The sequence below is a fragment of the Psammomys obesus genome, unplaced genomic scaffold, assembly GCF_907164565.1.
Source record: "Psammomys obesus unplaced genomic scaffold, mPsaObe1.curated_primary_1811, whole genome shotgun sequence".
In the NCBI taxonomy this organism is placed as follows: domain Eukaryota; kingdom Metazoa; phylum Chordata; class Mammalia; order Rodentia; family Muridae; genus Psammomys; species Psammomys obesus.
The window spans coordinates 11819139-11839133 of record NW_026587216.1 but is presented as its reverse complement, the minus strand read 5'-3'; the positions used below and the strand labels follow the sequence as shown (position 1 = coordinate 11839133).

Here is a 19995-nt window from a genome sequence, read left to right as displayed (position 1 = left end):
TATAAATTCTTTATCTCGTTAATTCTGGTAGGTCATATGTATCAGGAAACTTACCTGTTTCTTGTAGATTTTAGGTATGTCTTAATTTCCTGAGTTCTGTATGTCTCCATTTTCACTTCTGACTTTATTAATTTGGGTCATTCCCATCATCTCTTCTTTGTTAGTTTAGCTTGTTAATTTTGTTAGTTTAGCTTGTTAATTTTTTTTTTCAAAGAGCCAACTATCTTTCACTGATTTCTTAGTGGTTTTTTATCTTCATTTTCTTTTTTTTGGGGGGGGGTCTCTGCAAACACCAGAGCTGGCAGACTGTGGAACCACATGAAGCAAGAAGGAAATACAGTTCAGCAGGACTCAGTAGCCAAATTTCTAGAGTCTGACCCTGGGCAGTCTGTTTTAGGCATATTTAAGTACAGCACAATTTGGAAAAAAAATTTCTTGGTGATAATTACTCAGTTCCATGTACAACAAAACCTAAGGCATGACTATATTGAAACAAAACTTTCTGTAAAGTACGTGTGACCTCCTTCATAAACCTGGGTTCTATAGATTGACTGTATGTGACATTTTAAGGGTTTGGGGAAAGTTCTGTTGTGGTTTTGGTCATACAAGCAGTGCAGAGGTCACTTGACTACTAACATCTCTGCTCCCATGTGTGAAGTACATGTGACAGCTCCCTTAAGGATGAGTTGTGTAGACTAACTGAGAAACAGTGCTCAAGATAAGGGCCTGGGGAGAATGACTAAGGTAGCCAGGTGTGGTCTGGCTGTACAGACAGTGTAGAAGTCACGGCCATTAACCACATCCATCCCAGCCTTAGGGTGAAAAACAGGCTATACATCTATACCTTGAAGAGACAACCCTGTGTGTTTAACATTTCTGCTTACCCAGTGTTTACCTCTGAGCACAAGGACCTCATGGCCTCTACACCATTTCATCACTCTACCCTGATTTCACTTTTTTCCATCCCCTCACTCTGGTTAGTTTGTTTTCCCAAGCCTTAAGGTTCCTGTTGAACTCTTTCTGGTGTTTTTTTGTTTTGTTTTGTTTTTATACTCACTTATGAGCATCTTTCTTTCCTTTTTTTCTTAATTTCTTCTTTTTTTATTTTTTATTCATTACACTTTATTCACTTTGTATACCCCCATAAACACCTCCCTCTTCCCCTCCTAATACCACCTTTCCTCCCCCTTCTTCATGCATGCCCCTCCCCAAGTCCACTGATAGGGGAGGTCCTCCTCTCCTTCCTTCTGATCTTAGTCTATCAGAGTTCATCAGAAGTGGCTGCATTGTCATCTTCTGTGGCCTGGTAAGGCTGCTCCCCGCTGAGGGGGAGGTGACCAAAGAACAGGCCAATCAGATTATGTCTGAGGCAGTCCCTCTTCCCATTACTATGGAACCCACTTGGATACTAAACTGCCATGGGCTACATCTGTGCAGGGATTCTAGGTTATCTCCATGCATGGTACTTTGTTGGAGTATGAGTCTCTGGGAAGACCCCTGTGTTCAAATTTTCTGGTTCTGTTGCTCTCCTTGTGGAGTTCCTGTCCCCTCCAGATTTTACTGTTTCCCTCTTCTTTCATAAGATTCCATGCACTCTGCCCAACAGTTGGCCATAAGTCTCAGCATCTGCTTTGATAGTCTGCAGGGTAGAGCCTTTCAGAGGCCCTCTGTGGCAGGTTCCTAACTTGTTTCCTGTTTTCTTCTTCTTCTAATGTCCATCCTCTTTCCCTTTCAGGATGGGGATTGAGCATTTTAGTCAGGGCCCTCCTTCTTGATTAGTTTCTTAAGATGTATAGATTTTAGTAGGTTTATCCTGTATTACATGTCTATATGAGTGAGTATATGCCGTGTGTGTCTTTCTGCTTCTGGGGCAGCTCACTCAGGATGATCCTTTCCACTTCCCACCATTTGCCTGCAAATTTCATGATTTCCTTATTTTTCATTGCTGAGTAATATTCCATTGTGTAGATGTACCACAATTTCTGTATCCATCCTTTAGTTGAGGGGTTATCTGGGTTGTTTCCAGCTTCTGGCTATTACAAATAAAGCTGCTACAAACATGGTTGAGCAAATGTCCTTGTGTACTTGAGCAACTTTCTGGTGTTTTTAATGCAGGTACTTAGTGCCTTCCACTTCTGGGCTGCTGTCATTACACCTCATAGTCTCTGATATGTTGTGTTCTCCTTTTCATTCAACTCTGGATATTTGTAAGTTTGTTTTTATTTCTTCAAGAAGACATTGAACAGCAACAGTGTTTGTGAAGTCCCACAAATCTGAATGTTCCACAGCTCCTCTAGAGGTTGATTTTTGATTGTTCTTCTGTGGTTAGATAGAATTATGTTAATACTCTTATGCTTGTTTAGACTTTGTGTCCAGTCTGTGGTCTGTGTTAGAAGGCATGCACGGGCTGCGGAAGAGAAGGTGTGCTCTGCAGTATCTGGATGGAGTGTTACACATGTGCTTGTCTGTCTATTTGCTCTAAATGTCACTTAACCCAGATGTTTGTTTGTTGGGGTAGACTCTTTATATATGCATTATTCATCAGTTGTAAACTGTTCATTCTATATATAGTGGGTTCTTAATTGTTCATAACATGAATAAAATCTTTTAGTTTTATCAAACTATCTATTTCAGATTTTAGTTAGCTTCTCTGGTTAAGTTGGTAAATATTATAGTCAAAAGTGACAGAATTTTACTTTTTTTCTTTATATGCATATGCTGTCGTTTTAAAATTGATACACCTTTCAAGTCGGGGTACGTATTTATTCTAAATTAAGACTAAATTGGAAAAAATTGGGAGCAGTAATGTTTAGGCTGTACCCAGGAAGCCATGAGTAATTATTTGGGGGCAGTAGGATATTCAGGATAAAAAAGAGACAATAGGGTTAAATTTGTGCCATGAGAAACAATTGAAACTGGTGTCCTCTATCTTCTTTGTAATAGAAAAGGGAAGGGTATATAGTGAGGTGTTAATTGTACAGTCTGATGAGAGGGTATATTATTTAGTTCTCTTTGTTGAACCTTTTTTTTCTCATCTTTGATTATACAGGTTAGTCTTACCAACAACTGATAGAGCACCTTTTATTTTTTATTTTTTATTTTTTTCATTTTTTGAGGCAGGGTTTCTCTCTGTAGCCCTGGCTGTCCTGGACTCACTTTGTAGAATCAGGCTGGCCTCGAACTCATAGTGATCTGCCTGCTTCTGCCCTCTAGAGTGCTGAGATTACGGGCGTGTGCCACCATGTCCAGCAGTAGAACACCTTTTTAATTAAAGATATTTCATTGTGCTGAATAGTGCATGTGTTGGTGGCATGTACACACGTGTATGTGCGTGCGTGCACACACACAGTTGGTCTCTGCTGTTTTGTTCTTCTAGTTCCAGGAACTTAATCATTCTCTGGTCATAAGCTCCCAGATGGTGATGACAAGTCCTTGAATTTTTGAATAGGAAAGGGATTTGAGTCATATGTATTTTAAACTGTAAATGACAATAAGAACAAAAAGCCCTCTTCGTACTTGCATATGTGTTTTTATCCATTTTTGTGTGTGTGAAGTATGCATGTGTATTTTGCATGTTGGTGGTTGTATAAATGCATGTAGAAGCCGGAGGTTGATGTTGGGGATCTCCCTCCATCCTTCTCCCGCCTTTATTCATTGAGGCAGTGTCTCTCAGTCACCCCCAAGGCTCACTTACATGCCTAGTCTTGCTAGCTAACCTACTCAAGGTATTCCTTTTCTTAGTCTTCCAAGGCTGGAAGTTTGGGTCTGCTACCACACCCACCGCTACTTATCTGAACTCTGCATATGCCTCTGCATATCTGAACTCCAGTCCTCAAGCATGAACTGTCTGTGCTTTAACCACTGAGGCTCTACCCAGCCCTGGATGTAAGTGCTGTAGATACAACCAGTAATTTCACAGTAATGCTATTCCCAATTAGTGGATACAGGGATATGGTGCACCACATGAAGCTATCTGAATAATTTTGACATTGAGAAGGGTTTGTCATACTTAAGAGTTTTAGACTCTGGCATTCTTGGGCACATTTAAGGTTTCTGAATGAATGTTAAATTAATGGTGTAGATACTCGAAAACTGTCCTGGTTTACAAATTTGAACAGGAAAATATTGCAGTCACACTTACTATGTTTACTAAATGCAGAGCTTAATTATTTATTCATTCCTTTACTTAGACAGGGTCTTAAAATATTCCAAGCTAGCTTTGAATTCAGAAATGCTGTATAGCCAAGAATGATCTTAAACTTATTTCTATGCTTCCATCTCCCGAAGGCACTGCTACTATAGGTGTGTGCAGTGCCGGCAATCAACTCCAAATCTACTTTAAATTAGAGAAGTTATCGATTTAAATGAGAACCAGGTTGATGAATATCTGCTGAATACAGTAGAGAAAGCCCTTGAAGGGAGTGAATGGGTCTAGCTGAGCACGATGGGAAACACTACTGGTTCTAGTGCTTGGGAGGTGGAGGAGGAGGATCAGGAATTCAAGCTCACCCTTGACTATAAGGTGAGTTCAATGCCAGTATAGGCTGCATGAAACACTGACTCAGTACATGCATGCATAGAATCAAAGCCCTGGTTAAAGGGAGCTAGGTAGATGATTTTGTTTTCCTTTTTCATTTTTGTGTGTGTGGTATGTGTGTGTGCATGTGGGTACAAGGGCATATAGAGGGTTGATACTGTGGTTCATCCCATATGGCTCTTCCACCTTATTTATTGAGGCAGAGTCATTTCCGCCCCTACCCTCACCTCCACCCATGCTTAGTCAAACCCAGAGCTTGCTGATATTGCTAGACAACTTACTCAGGGGATCACCTGTATCTGTCTTCCTAGTTGAAATTACAGACAGTACTCCATACTCTCCAGGATTTGTTGTGGGTCTTGGGGATGAGAACTCCAGTCCTCATGATTATATAGCAAATATTTTAGCTGTTGATCCATCTCCCTGGCCCTAGATGAATGATTTTTAAAGGTTTAGTTTTTTTAATTACTGATTAAATTGCATCAGAGAATTGGATAAGGAAATCTTAGTTAAGTTATACTCCTTACAGTTCTGTTTGTGTGCTCGCACATTATCTTGGTGGGAAAAAAAAAAGCAACCTGAGACTTAGAAGTTAACTGCTATCAGGCCAACAAGGTGACAGCAGGTAAAAGCCCTCGTCGACCACCTAGCTTCAATTCCCGGAACATGTAAAAAGGCAGATATGGTGGCAGATGTCTGTAATCGCAGCTTTCCTACAGTAAGGTAGAAGACTGCCCTGGAAGCGCATGGGCCGGCTAGCCTGAAGCACAGCAGTGCAGCAGCAAACAGCGGGAGACGCCTTGCCTCAAAAAGCCAGGTGGATAGCCAGGGGTGTTGGTACATGCCTTTAAACCCTGCACTCTGAAGGAGGTGAAGGCATGTGGCAGGGTCTCAGGTCAGTCTGTTCTACGTAGCCGGTTCAAAGCCAGCCAGAGCTACATAGGGAGAAACAATTTTAAAGGGTGGTATGGGTCTTGGTGTGACCGCGCAGCCCATGATGGCTCAGCAGCTAAAGTCAGCACATATGTGCCCCTACACATATACATACACACATGGTAGATATCAAGGACTTGACCCCCAGACTCCCAAAGTTGTCCTCTGACCTCTACACATTTCCTGTGGCACACGTGCTCTCTCACACACGAAAGCACAAAATAGGTACATCATATACATACTTTATGCATACACACAAAAATATTTTAAAGACTTTTAAAAAGAAAGTGCGACTAGACTAAATGGCTAGGAAGAAAAAACTTGCATTGAAATCAGTGCTCAGATGGCTCATGATGCTTCAAGTTCCTGCTTTAAGAGCATATTGTTTGCATTAATTTCAGACTTGGGAAAGAGAATTCCAAACTTTAAGAAACATACAAGAATGTTTTATATACATTGTATTGTTTTAAACCTTATAAAAGTGTTTACTGTCCTGCCAGTTTTAGGAGCAAATTCATGCAATTAAGGGTATCCAGAATGTGACACGACCATCTCAACTCTCCACTTTTTAAACTTTTTCATCATTCCAAACAGAAACTGTACCCCATAAGCATAAACTTATGCCACCTGAGCCACTAGTAAAGTTCTTTCCATTCTCTTTCTCTGGGATAAATGGTTTGGGTGCAAGTAAAAGCCACAGCTTGTGAGTTCCAGGCCAGCAATCCCTAGCCCAAGCGAAGAAATGTTTAAGGAGAATGTTTTATTGTTAATAGATGACACAGATTGTCTTAGTTAATCTTCTGTTTCTGTGAAAAGACCGTGACCAATGCAACTCGTATAAGAGAAAGAGTTTAATTGGAGCTGGCTTACAGTTCAGAGCTCTAGTCCATTATCTTCATGGCAGGAAGGATGGCTATGTGCAGGCAAACATGATGCTGGAGTACTAACTAAGAGTTTTATATCTGGATCCATAAGCAACAGGAAGAGAGAGACCCTGGGCCTGGCTTGGGCTTCTGAAACCTTAAGGTCCACCTCCACTGATAGACTTCCTCCAACAAAGTCATACCTCCTAATCTTTCTCCACTTGTGCTACTCTCTGCTGACTAAGCATTTAACTATATGAGCCAGTGGGGACCATTCTTAAATCATCACACAGATTAACTTTTAAATTTCTTTATAGAGTATTAATTATAAGTGTCTTTTAAAAACACAAAGTACCATGTACTTTAAATGCAAATCAAGTTATTTTTGCTTCTAAATTCTTCGTCTATTCCAAATAAAACCATTATAATTATATGCTTCATGTTCTAATGTAAACAAATTTGAGAAAGTTGTTCTTGATTTGAATGGTTTCTCATGTTTTGTTTTAGTTAGAGCTCTTTAACTTGACTTACTGATTATCTAAATTGCTTTCTTAAAAGCAATTTTCCTAAAATGTTATAAACCCAAGAGATGACTGTGATTTGGCTTTTGTCTGTTTGCCAGTTTTCATAACTTTGTGCCATTCATTTTGGTGATGGTTTCCAAAGTGCATGTGATTTGATTGGGGCTCGCTAGATGAGTGTGGAATTTGGTGACTACTGTTTATTGTCTTTCACTAGTTATTGGAGGTGATCTGTGCTGCCCAGTGTTCACTGCCTTCCATTAAGTACTAGTTATAAGAGTTGATCTGTGGTGACCACTGTACACTGTCCTCCATTAGTACTAGTTTCCAGGTTGCTCAGTTAGAACATTGCTCAGATCCTGGACTTCATTAGTTTGTTCTGTTTCTTTGCTTACCCAGGAGACTGTGGGAACCTAAGGCATAGGTTCACACGCTGTACCTTTACTTGAAGAGAAGCCAGTGTCTGTTCTTCTTGCATTCCAGGCTTGACTTCCTTTTTTGCTGAGTATTCTCAATTTTCATACCAATTCATGGAGTCATTTCAGAAGGTGTCTTTTGTAGTTTCCAGCATTTTTCAGTTGCATTGGTGGAGCCAGTTCTCTGAACTACTTCAGTGTTCAACGTCTTTTGTTAAATGGATCCATTTTCCTTTCCTAATAAATAATAAGAACAAAGATTTTGTCTTAGTTAGGCATTACACAAATCAGCATCCATATCAGACCTGAAGAATTTTTAATATTAGCTGGTATAATTTGCTTTCATCTCCTGAAAGAGGAATGAATGAAGATCATTAGGACCAGATTTTTGTCTGTGCTGGCTCTAAGTGGGGAATCAAATTGCTGTTTGGGCATTTTGTTTGGTTTTAGTTGTTTGTCTTCTATTTTTCAGACTGTCCTGTAACTCACTGTGCAGCTGAGAATGACCTTAAGTTTTGTCTTTATTTTTCTGTTTCTAGCTCCAGAGTGCTCAGATTGTAGGCCACCTTGCCTTCTGTATGTGGTGCTCTGTGCATGCGTGGTGAGCATTTAGCCAGCCGTGCCACATCCCCAGCCCCCAGTTTGATAGTTGTTAAATATTCTTGTCACTTGCCTTGTGGATTGTATTTCAGGTTTCTTTACTGGCTTTAGTGTTACTGAGGTATGAGAGGGTAGAAGTATTATCTACATATATTTCTGTGGGAGCAAAGGGTTGCTGTGTAGTTTGAATAATTACCATGTGTAGGTTTTGGAGCGCTGTGTTCCCCATCCTCATCTCTTGACTAGGGTAAAGGTTTTGATTTAGCTCTCTTTCCTTGACTGGGATAACCCTAGTCATCACATAGTTCTGGTTCGTGTAGGGTTACTCCCAAATCCCCTTTCCAGGCCAGCTCTTCTCAGGCCTTGAGACTTATGTGACCAGCACAGACATACAAGCATATCAGCCCCTTACTGTCCCACCTGTCTGCCCTTGTGGCCGTTATCTTGTCTAGTTGTGGCAAAAGCTTTTCTACAGGGTACCTTGCAGACTGAAACTTCTTCCCATGTACTAGAATCCCAAGTATTTTTTCTAAATGGAATTTGTCTTTGCTTACAATTCAGTTTTAGTATATGTTTGACAAAAAATGTCTTATTACTTTTCTATACTCAGTCACTTCATCATTTCAAGTTTAACTTCATACAGTAATTGTGTTGAACTTTCTTTGGGCATAATTTGCACACACAGTTTTAGGAATTTTTAAAAAAGTGTATTCACCCATACTGTTGCAAGACACTGGATTCCTCCGTGTCTCCAGTCGCTGCCTCAGAACCCCATTGATGAGGTTTATGTCACTGCTACTCAATCGTGACTCCTGGAATCTGGTTGAAATGTTTACTGATGACTGTGCTCTTCCTGGCTTTCATGGTGCCTTTGAGATTACTTCTGCAGATAAACATGCTCATTTCCTTGGAATATTGGGTTACAATGTGCCAAACTGTGTAACTCAGAGTGGCCAAATGATTTTAACAGACTAGTGAGCTCCCCCAGTACTGCATTTATGCATTCCTGCTGTTGTCCTGCACAAGCTTAGCATTTATTTCTCACTGTGCTAATTTTTTCTTTTAATGAGAACTTTTATAATTATGTTTATTGTATGTACATGGGCCATATGACTTGTTTTGGTGCTTTCTTCCATTGTAATACTGAGGAATGTGCCATGTACACCATAATTTATTTGTTCCTTGGTTGGGTTGATGGGTGTTTGAGTTGTCACCAGTCTTGATTGTGGTTAATGACACAGTTGTGAACATTTGTATTCATACCATCTCTTGTCAACACTAGATAGTGTATATCCTTTTTATTGTATTTTAACCATTCTTTATGGATATGTTACTGTAGTACTGATAGTATCTTATGGTTTTAGGCAGCGTTTTTCTGATTGTTAAACATATTGAGACTTTCCTGTCTTCTCTTTCTTATCTTTTTACCAGAGAAACAGTCCATGTTACATTATCCTGGTGTCTTCCTTCATGGTACCAAATCTTGGATTAGACTTCACATTTGTCATACTAGGGGCATCTTGCCTTTGCTTGTAGTGAAACTCATTTGTGCATTCTGTGAGTCCCCAACAGCCAACACAGTGAAGGGCTGAAGGTTTCTTCCATCCTCAGCCCTCCCTCCTCCCCTTTCTTCCCTGATCCTTCACAATCATACATTTGTAAATTAACAATACTGTTTACTCAAAGTGCCTCAGGTGTACTTTCAAAACCTGTTCTGTTACTCAATTAGTTTGGAGAGTATAGCATCTACTGTCATATATACTTTTCTGTGGTGTTTTGTTCATCACACTATTTTAAGAATGCAATGTTGTTTTATTTTTAACCTACAAGTAGATCTCATTGAAAGAAGTCTCTCATGGGGTGAGATGGTGGATGCCTCATCACATTGAAGAGCCCTTAGAGACTTTCTTCAAAAGAGCTTCTGGTTACTGTATTGAAGATGAATAGTCCTTAACCCTATTAAGGACTAGAGTGTCTTGACTTGGATAGTTAGCAGACTATTGGCATCTCCTAAGATTGTCTTCAATTATTCTTTTACTAACCTAGAATTTAACTATGCTAGGTGTCTGTGGAAACTTAAAGCCTTGAGAATTAAGAATTAACAGTGGAGTGACTTCCTGTAATATGAGCTACTTGGGAAGCTGAGGATTTGAGCATAGAACTTCAAGTCCAACACACTCCTTAAAAACACAAGTAACAGAACCCATACACATACAATGAATATATACAAATAGATGTAATTACAAACCTCTGATCTAAAAAAAATTTCAAAGCTGAGAAATAAAAAGCTAAGATTGTACAGGATAACGGCTGCAATGTGTAAGCTCTGTACTGTGGGAATTCACCAGTCAGTGCAACCAATTGGCCATTCTGAGTCACGCTGTTTGGAGCTTGCAGTTCCTCCTCATAGAAAAGGGGAGTAAAAGCATCCTGAGTTTTCACAAGTGTCAGCTCAGCAGAGCACTGTCCTGTGAGACTACAGCAGCTTATAGATTTGTTTATTTAACTCATGCTTCTGATTGCTTTAAAATTATGGAAAAGTAGAAAGTTGTCACCAAGCATGCCAAAATCTTGAAAAGGATAAAAATGGTAGGTTAGATCTTACATCCATTAGAGTGTGGACACCGAAAGGACCACACAGTTGGCATGCTGTAATCTTCAAGCTACTAACATGTTAGACCAAGAGAATGTCATCCGGTAGCACACCTAGATTTCATAGAGGCTGCACAGTATCTGATGTCATCCATAAAAACTAAATGAGAGCAATGGAAGTCCCACACTCCGGTTAGCAAGGCTGCTTACTGGCCAGACGGAGTCCCAGAGAAAAAGTGCTCCATGTCCAAATAGTAGAGCCTTCTTTTATTGACTTTGTCTTGTTCCACAGTTGATGTACAGGCATAGAAATCAGAAAAATGTTGCATGTGAAACATAGAGCATACTTATTTAGTATGCAGTTTTGACCTAAAATAAATTTGTTCTCAAACTGTGGGTCTTGACCATCAGAAAACACACATTCCTCACGGTCTGAGGAATTGAAACACTACTCAGTAGCAAAATTGTAGCTCTGAAGTAGCAGCAAAAATAAATGTTATCGCTGGGGTTCTTAAGACCATGGGAAGTATGTAAGGGAGGCAACGTGTATCGTAGAACATATCTAGAAGTTAGAGGACAGTTCTGGGGTTTGTTCTCCTTCCCACCTTTATGTTGGTTCAGGCAAGTGAGCTCAGGTGTCAGGCTGGCATGGCAGGCACTCCACCACACCATCTCATCAGCCCCCCTCCCTCCTTTCTTTTTATTAACTTTCTGAAATTCTTACCATTTGAAAAATGTGAACTTTTAGCTTTTAGTAAAAGAGGCACAAAAAATGCCTCTTATTTACTTGTTACTGCAATGGGCTACAGAGTAGGAAGGCATAGTTGGAGTTTCACTAGAGTAGTGTCCACATTTTTCTATCATAAATTTAGTTACAGTTTTTTAAAGACACTACACCACATTTATATAAAGAACTCTGTGATAAGCTATTTCTGTCTGCAAGATTCCAAAATTACAGGCATTGATGTCAATGCAGATGAGGTTAGCCCAATTTAGTCAAGGGAGCGACATGCTGAGTCTCTGTATGGATAGCTGAAGGATGTCATCAAGATTGACAGGTGTCTTCTGGGTGGCAGAAGGCCCCTGGATAAACCCTGCTCTTGGATTACTCCAGGAAACAGGAATCACAGTCATACTTTGTTTATATTGATCCCACTCATAAAATAATAAGCTCTGATTGTGACTGAGTTTCTCAGACTGATCTTATAAACCCCAGACAGATTTTTAAGACGATCACACTTGCTGATTATAGTGTAAGATTGTTTTTGAAGGCTTAGTGGTGTTTTAATGCCCTAATTTTTCTGTAATTGTCAACTAATCACTTATTACACTGCTATCTTTCACTAAGGATTGGAGGTGGCTAAGGAAATTTAGTGTGAAAAAGTGTATCTTTCTTACAGTGTTTCTGAATCCTTATTCTCTTCTCCTTTCACACTTTCTTTTCAGCCGTTTAGTCTAAAAAAGATGCAAATCTACCTGTTCATCATAAACAAACACACATTAAACATTAAATAGTGTATGGAAAGTAGCAGGTTTGTATTTGCTTTTTTTAAAATTCTTTATTAATTACACTTTATTCACTTTGTATCCCCCCTGTGGTTCCCTCTCTCCTCCCATCCCAGTCCCTCCCTTCCTCCACCCCTCTGCATGCATGCCTCTCCCCAAGGCCACTGAAAGGGGAGGTCTTTTTAGTCAGTTAGGTCTTATCAGGAGTGGTTGCATTGTCTTCTTCTGTGGCCTGGTAATGCTGCTTCCCCCCTCAGGGGGAGGTAATTAAAGAGCAGGCCAATCAGTTCATGTCAGAGATAGTCTTTGTTCCTATTAAAATGGAACCCACTTGGATACTGAACTGCCGTGGGCTACATCTGTGCAGGGGTCTTAGGTTATCTCCATGCTTGGTCCTTGGTTGGAGTATCAGTCTCAGAAAAGACCCCTGTGCTCAGATTTTTTTGGTTCTGTTGCTCTCCTTGTGGAGTTCCTGTCTTCTCCAGATCTTACTGTTTCCCACTTCTTTCATAAGATTCCCTGCACTCTGCCCAAAGGTTGCCCATAAGTCTCAGCATTTGCATTGATAGTCTGCAGGGCAGAGCCTTTCAGAGGTCCTCTGTGTCAGGCTCCTGACTTGTTCCCTCTTTTCTCCTTCTTCTGATGTCCCGTCTTCTTTGCCTTTCTAGATAGGAATTGAGCATTTTAGCAAGAGTCCTCCGTCTTGATTAGTTTCTTTAGGTGTACAGAATTTAGTAGGTTTATCCTATATTATATGTCTATATGAGTGAGTATATACTGTGTGCGTCTTTCTGCTTCTGGGATAGCTCACCCAGGATGATGGTCTTACTGGATATCTACATGTAGAAAAATGCAAATAGATCCATACCTATCACCCTGCACAAAACTAAAGTCCAAGTGGATCAAAGACCTCAATATAAAACCAGACACACTAAACCGCTTAGAAGAAAAAGTGAGGAAGAGCCTTGAACTCATTGGCACAGGAGACAACTTCCTGAACAGAACACCAGCAGCACAGGCTCTAAGAGCAACAATCAATAAATGGAACCTCATGAAACTGAAAAGCTTCTGTAAAGCAAAGGACACTGTCATCAAAACAAAACAACTGCCTACAGATTGGGAAAGGATCTTCACCAACCCTATATCTGACAGAGGACTAATAACCAGTATATATATAAAGAACTCAAGAAGTTAAACAGCAACAAATCAAGTAATCCAATTAAAAAATGGAGTATTTGGCTTTTTAAATAAGCCATATTAGAAGTCAAGGAACAAGTGCAAAGGTGAGAAGGGACAAGGTCCCGGGCATCATGGAGGGGCATGGCTCTGTGTAGGACCCTGGGGAGAGGTAGATTACTAAGCCAAGAAGCTCTGCTGAACCCATCTCCTGCATGGTAGTCCTTTGATTTGGTTGTTGGAGCCTTAGTGGAGTGGAGTATTCAAGACCCCAAAAGTCAAACCTAGTTTGATGACAAGTAATCCTTGCACAACTCAGGTTAAGAGTTTGCATGCTACATCTTGTTATTGGGTCTTACTATAGCAAGATGTGTAAAGTTTATGGTTCTGGGGGCTGGAAAGGTGGCTCAGGGTAAAGAGCGGTTAACTGGCTGTTCTTTCAGAGGACGCAGGTTCAATTCCCAGCACCCACACAGGAGCTCACAATAGTCTGTAATTCCTTTTCCAGGGGATCTGGCATCCTTACACACACATACATGCAGTCAAAAAACACGAATTACATAAAATAGAAAAAATAAATTATTTACAGTTCTTTAAAAACAGTTTATGAATAATTTAGATTTAGGAAAACCATAATTTAGACGTGTATATTGGTGCTTATTTCACTTTTCATGGGTATAGAATCAAATTCTTTTAAATGTTAGTGAGATGACTCTGTAGAAACACTTCACTACTGGCCTAATGACTTGAGTTCAATCTGGATTCTGTAAATTAGAAAAGAACTGATATCTGAGTGATATCATCTGATCTACACACACACACACACACACACACACACACACACACACACACACACCCATATACACTTTAAGCCAAGTAAGCCTCTTGTACTGAGAAATGAATAGCAAAAATTACATTACTCTTTTGGTTTTGTTCAAATACCCATCTTTTGTAGGGTGGGAATATGTAGATAATTTTGTTTCTTTGTGAACTGAAATCTATGACACAATCTTTCATTGTTTAATTCTGTCTGTCCAGCTGTCGTCAGCTCTCTCTGGAGCTTCTGCCTTGATGTCCCATCTGCCTCGCCAACCCCTACCCCTCTGAGTTCTACTAGCTAAAGTGTTACCCCTTCTTTAACACAAGTCCCCACCCAGTGGCTCTTCAGGAATGGCCTGTTATCCTACCTGTATCCTCATCGGACCCACCTCTCTGCACTAGTGTTACTCAGTCTGCTTTCTGTTTCTAACAATTTTGTGTTTGTTTGCAGGTGTTTAGTTAAGACGGACTAATTGTCTAAAGGGCAAGAGCCATGTTTCGATCTCTCAAATTTTAGATATCCTTGTCATTAGCATGAAGCCTGGTACTTAACAGAAGCTTAATACATGCTGAATTCTTGATGAGAGTTTCATAAGAAGCTTTTCATCAGAAATAACCTGCTGGGTGCTGTGGGAGGTTGTGAAGATGGGTGAAGAGACGCAAGTTTTGTTCCTGGACTGCTCACTCTCTGTCACAAGAGCAAGACATGCACCCTGAATACTACAGGAACAAGGCTGTCTTAGGGCTTGAGAACAAATATCTTTTATTATGTGAAAATATGTGACCTAGTCAGTAAATCCAGAAAAAGTGAACAGTGATGCACAGATCACATTTACAGCAGCCAGGGTTGTCATAATGTAATCCCACCTTGGAAGGAAACAAAAGTTTGAAGAAATTCAATACTCAGAAGTAAAGTACAAAATGTACTAATATTTTCAAATGTGACAGTATTATGCTTGCAAAACTGGCCTGCATGAAAAGAATGAGGAACTTTTTAACCTTGCCAAGAATTTTTGAAAATTGTTTCAAAATACTTTGTAGAATGAAGATTATAGACATGTTTGGGCTAGCCTGAAACCTTTAGTGATATTGTTAGGCCAACTATATTTTAATACCTGCCTTCCAGCATTATTTCCTTTGCTCTGTCCCGAAAATTGGTTGTGACATTAAGCATGAACGGGCAGAAAGGCTGGCCAGGTAATGCATTTTCATAGGAGTCAGGTGATCACTGTCCTAAAGCAGCTGCGTAGGAGTTCAAGGCTGTCAGTGTCCCCTCTCTTCTGCCTTGGGACAGCTGTTACTCACCGGACTCCTTAAGAAGTCAGCCTTGCCATTGCTCACTGGTTGCAGGGAGAGAGTGCAGTGGGCTTTTGGTTGATCCAATCAGAATCACATTGATCTGGTGTCTGACTTTGGTTCTGATCAAGTGGATCACCTCTAAGGTAGGTATCTTTCTTTGCTTTTAGCTTTGTGACATTAATCATTAATTTGCCTATTTGATTGACATGAAATATCCACTCTTTTGTGCTGATTTTAACCTTTCTGATTTCAAAGAGCTGTGAGTTCTGCCAGTGAAGAGGCTTAAAACTGCTTTTTGGGGGGGATTTTGGTTTTTTTCTTCTTTACCCAATGTTTCTGTTCTTACAGACTTTTTATGGCATCATTTCTTTAGCAGCAAAGTAACTTTCTCAGTCCCCTTCCTCTATAAGGATGTTTGACTTTGAGGGTTATAGAATTAAACAGGCCTGACTTTTGAGTATACATATTTTAAATATTTTCTTTTAGAAAAAAAGAATTGGCTGATGTTTATATATGTAAAGTATAATTATTGAGGACATTCTAAACAGTGACAAGCTTTATAAACCAAAACCCATCCTGTTCTATATTCCTTCTTAAGTCTTGGACCTTAGCTAACATACAATCACAAAAAATATAATTATGATCTGTTGTTCTGAAATTGAATTCAGTTGAGAAATTCTTGATAGAGTATGAGCTAGCCAACTTGCCATCTGGACCTGAGTCTAAAGCTAAAACACAAACACTTAAGTTGACACTGTTTGAACTTATTTTTTACACTTTCATAGAAACAGTTATAGCTTTCATTTACCATGAAGCCTCTTTTCTTTCTCTATTAAGACAGTGAAAAATATTAATTTAAACCCCACAAGGTTGCCATTGTTTGCTAAGCAGCAGAAAGTACCTGTAAAGTTAGTGTTCTTTTTCAAACAACATAATAACCCTGCAATTTAATTGTTAACAGTGAAGGAATACATTTTAAGCATACTTGTCTCTCCTGTGATTTGATCCTCTCAGTGAATTTGATTAAAGAAATTTCTTTAAGAAATACAGGACACTTTAAAAGCTCTTGGTGTTTTAAAAGTTAAGGATTATTTGGGTTTGCTGACAGCTGTTTGCTTCTTTTTAAAGGATTGGCTTGCCAGATTGTGGGATGACGGTCAAGTTAATGGTAATAATGCACAGTTGAGTGGGTGGTTACAAAGCCCCAGCTTTTTCAGTGACCACCAGTACTTAATTTTTTAAAAATTGCTGATACCTTATTTTTCAAAAACAAAATTTGGACAGAAGGCTAAAAAGATGAAGACAGTATTTGAATAGTTCAGGCAGTCAAACAAAAGCTTGTCTTCTTAGTACATATTAAGAGATATGCATTCTAAAAACCTTGTTTTGCTGTAGTGGGAAAAGTAGTTTGGGAACTTTAGCCATGTTCCATCTGGTAGTTACATGGTGCAGTTTTCCAGTGTTGTCCCCAGAAGCTTTATTTAGAGCTACTGTGTTTAAATCCATTAACTCAGTTTACCAGTCTGCAAAGTGGGGATTAAGGCTACCTTACAGAGTTCTTGTGTGGGTTAAATGAGTTTTTTGTATGAGCATCTGTTGTTGCATTTATCATGCCTGTCTTTAAAAGTTATATCTTAGCTAATATTGGGAACAGTTTCTACACCTTTTGTTTGTTATTTATCTCCAAGTAACGTCTTTATGGAAGAATGATTCACCATCCCAGGGAAGCAGGTGTCTCAGACAGGCACTGTGAGGGCTGTAGTTCTTGTGTATGGTTTAACTTGTTTATGCTGTGGCTGGTTGCTGATTAGCTCAGCCTCGCCCTTGTTGTGACCTACACTAGTTTTCTTTACAAGCTGTTCCAGGATGGCTAACTTAGAAGAGTCACAAGTAAAAGCATTGGTTATTTTCATTCGCTTGAGAGATGCAATGTGAATGTGCATGGTAGCCCAAGGGACTTCAGAATTGATATAGACACAGGATTTGGTGAGATTTGTTTTACTGTTTTTATTTATTTTTTAATAATTTATTTAATTTGATATGCATTATTGTGAAGGTGTGAGATCCCTTGGAATTGGTGTTACAGACAGTTGTGAGCTGCCATGTGGGTGCTGGGAATTGAACCCAGGTCCTTTGGAGGAGCAGACAGTGCTCTTAACCACTGAGCCATCTCTCCAGCCCCCTACTGTTTTTATTAAAAAAAAAATCTACCAGTATGTGGTTTTAAAAATTATGATCCTTTAAGAAACATTTTAAGCTGTGTCTTGGTATATAAAGTACATTTTGAAAGTAACACTGTCACATGGAATAAAATTTTATTCTAATTTATAATATATAGTATAACTCACTTTCCAAAATGAGTTTTTGCCTAGATTGCTTTTAGCGCTAACTTGATGATGTAACTTATAAGGAGTTTGATTCATGATTTGTATTTGTTGTAGGTTCAGATACTTATTTAAAAGTCCACTCTTATTTTAAAAATTAATTTTATTTGTATTTATTTAGTAGGTGCTGTATCTTGGGATTCGGGTAGCTCTTAGAATAAATATTTATAGACTAGCCTTAATTAAGTACTTTAACAACAGATTGAATATTTTATTAAGTAATTACCATTATATACTTAATTAAGGCACATTAAATTATACCCTTTTGCCAAAATTTTAACAAATATTAGTAGAGGTCCTGCCATTTTAATGTCTAGTCCTCCTATACATGAGTCTAGAGTATTTACCTTACAGTATAACCAGTGTGCCTGGGTGAATGGTAGTCTCCATTGTGTCAGTTAGCTTTAACAAATCTTTTATGCAGAGTTAACATGCATCTTCAGCTCTTCTTTCTGTGATGTAATCAATGAGTTTTGCTTTTAAAAAGTGTTTGTTATGGTAGATATCCTCTCTACAATAAAAACAGTAATAATGCCAAGCACCTATAGTAGCGTACTTACAGAGAATAGTATTTTGAGTTTTCTTTTAACTGGCTGCTTGGCCAAGTTGTTATTTGGCACTATCAGATTGTTGGGCTATGAGAAGTTAGTAATATTTATATCTGGTTTCATTGTAGGTTTTGGCCAGTAGAAATAATATTGCCCCATATATTCTTTCTACACTGGTTGGCTTACCCTTAGCCTGCCAGGAAGGCCTGGGACCTAGTAAATGGAGTGTTTTGGAGATGATGGCAACACCAGTCTGAGTGGCATCTTCTAACATGAAGTTCCAGACATCATTGCTATGCGGCACACTAAGCTGGGCCAGGAATGAATGCTGTATGAATTAGTTCCTTGCTACTTGAGATAATACTTTCTTTGTAGACTTTTTTAGGTGATTTCCACTTTTTATTTTATTTACTTGTGAAATATAATAGCCACACATGCTAAAAAATTTGAAAGGCACAAAGCTCCTTTAAAAAGATTCATTCTGCCTCTGTCCTTCTGTCCTCCTGGAAACAATACGTATTGATAGAATTTAGTTTCAATCAGAAGGTTTTTTCCTACATTTCATGAACCTTTTAAAATGATTAAGTCATACAAGGTTTCAGCCTATTTTTTTCTTGAGTGATAAGTAAGCATTAAGAATATTACTTGGGTCAGAAGTGCTAGCTTAGTGAGGGAAGTGTTTATGGCACAACCATCGAGGACCTGCATTCAGTCCTCAGGACCCGCAAAGTTGCCGGGAATGTGGTTGTATGCTTGTAATTCTAGCCCTGAGGACTTGGCCAGGTAGATCTTTAGGGCTCTCTGGCGAGTCAGTCAAGCCTACTAGTTGAGTTCTAGGCTAAGTGAGAGACTATTTCACAAAACAAGGTAGGTGGATGATGCCTGAGGTATAGGCACTGGAGATTGACCTCCAGCCTCTGCACATGCTTGAGCTTTGCATACCAATTCTGTGTAATAACTTTTTTCTAATTATTTTTCACGTTGACATTCTTATTTCTCGGAGATTTATAGATACATGTTAAGGGCTTATAATTCTCAGCCAGAGGTTTGTGGGTTAGAAGACTATTAATTTGACAAGTAGAAAGAACATGGTTTCATTGTGCTAACTTTGTGTGTGTGCGCGTATGTGTGTATGTGTGGTGTGTGTCTGTATTAAATAGTATTACCACCAAAACTCCTCCTCAGCTGTCTTCTCAGGTCTTTGTGGTATCATATCACTGTGAAGATTATGTCACTGACTCCAGTTACTACTGCCTTTAAAGAAACTAATTTTATTGAATGCTTAAAACAGCCAGGCACACACCTTTGATTCCAGCATTCAGGAGGCAGAGGCAGGCAGATCTCTGTGAGTTTGAGGCCTGGTCTACATAGCAAGTACCAGGCCAACCAGCACTTCATAGGCCCTATCTAAGACAAACTTTTTGTTTGTGTGTGATCTAGTGTACGCGCGCACACACTCAACGTGCTCCAGCATGCATGTAGAGGTCATGAAGGAATAAATTCTCTCTTCCTACTGTGTGAGTCTTGGGGATTGAACTCAGGCCATCCACCTTCACAGTGAGCACCTTTACCTACTAAAGGTACCTACTGAACTCACCAGTTTCATCTCTATTTTTGATGTCCCAGGAGCTGTTCTGAATGTTGGGATTTGGGCTAGGTCTGGAGTACCCAGCAATGATTTAGGTGTTTACTGGCACAGAACTTAGATGCTAAACAGAGGTTTGGTTGGCTTTATCATCCAGATTTTGAAATATGTTCCTTTGTGTCAATTCTGTTGTAACTTTTACTTATTCCTTAGTTC

General features: G+C 39.3%; 1 protein-coding gene across 1 annotated transcript in view; it reads left to right on the top strand.

Annotated features, from left to right (window-relative positions):
• The window catches only part of Pde7a (phosphodiesterase 7A), an 87574-nt gene that overhangs the window by 29300 nt on the left and 38279 nt on the right, over nucleotides 1-19995 (top strand). The window lies entirely within an intron of this gene.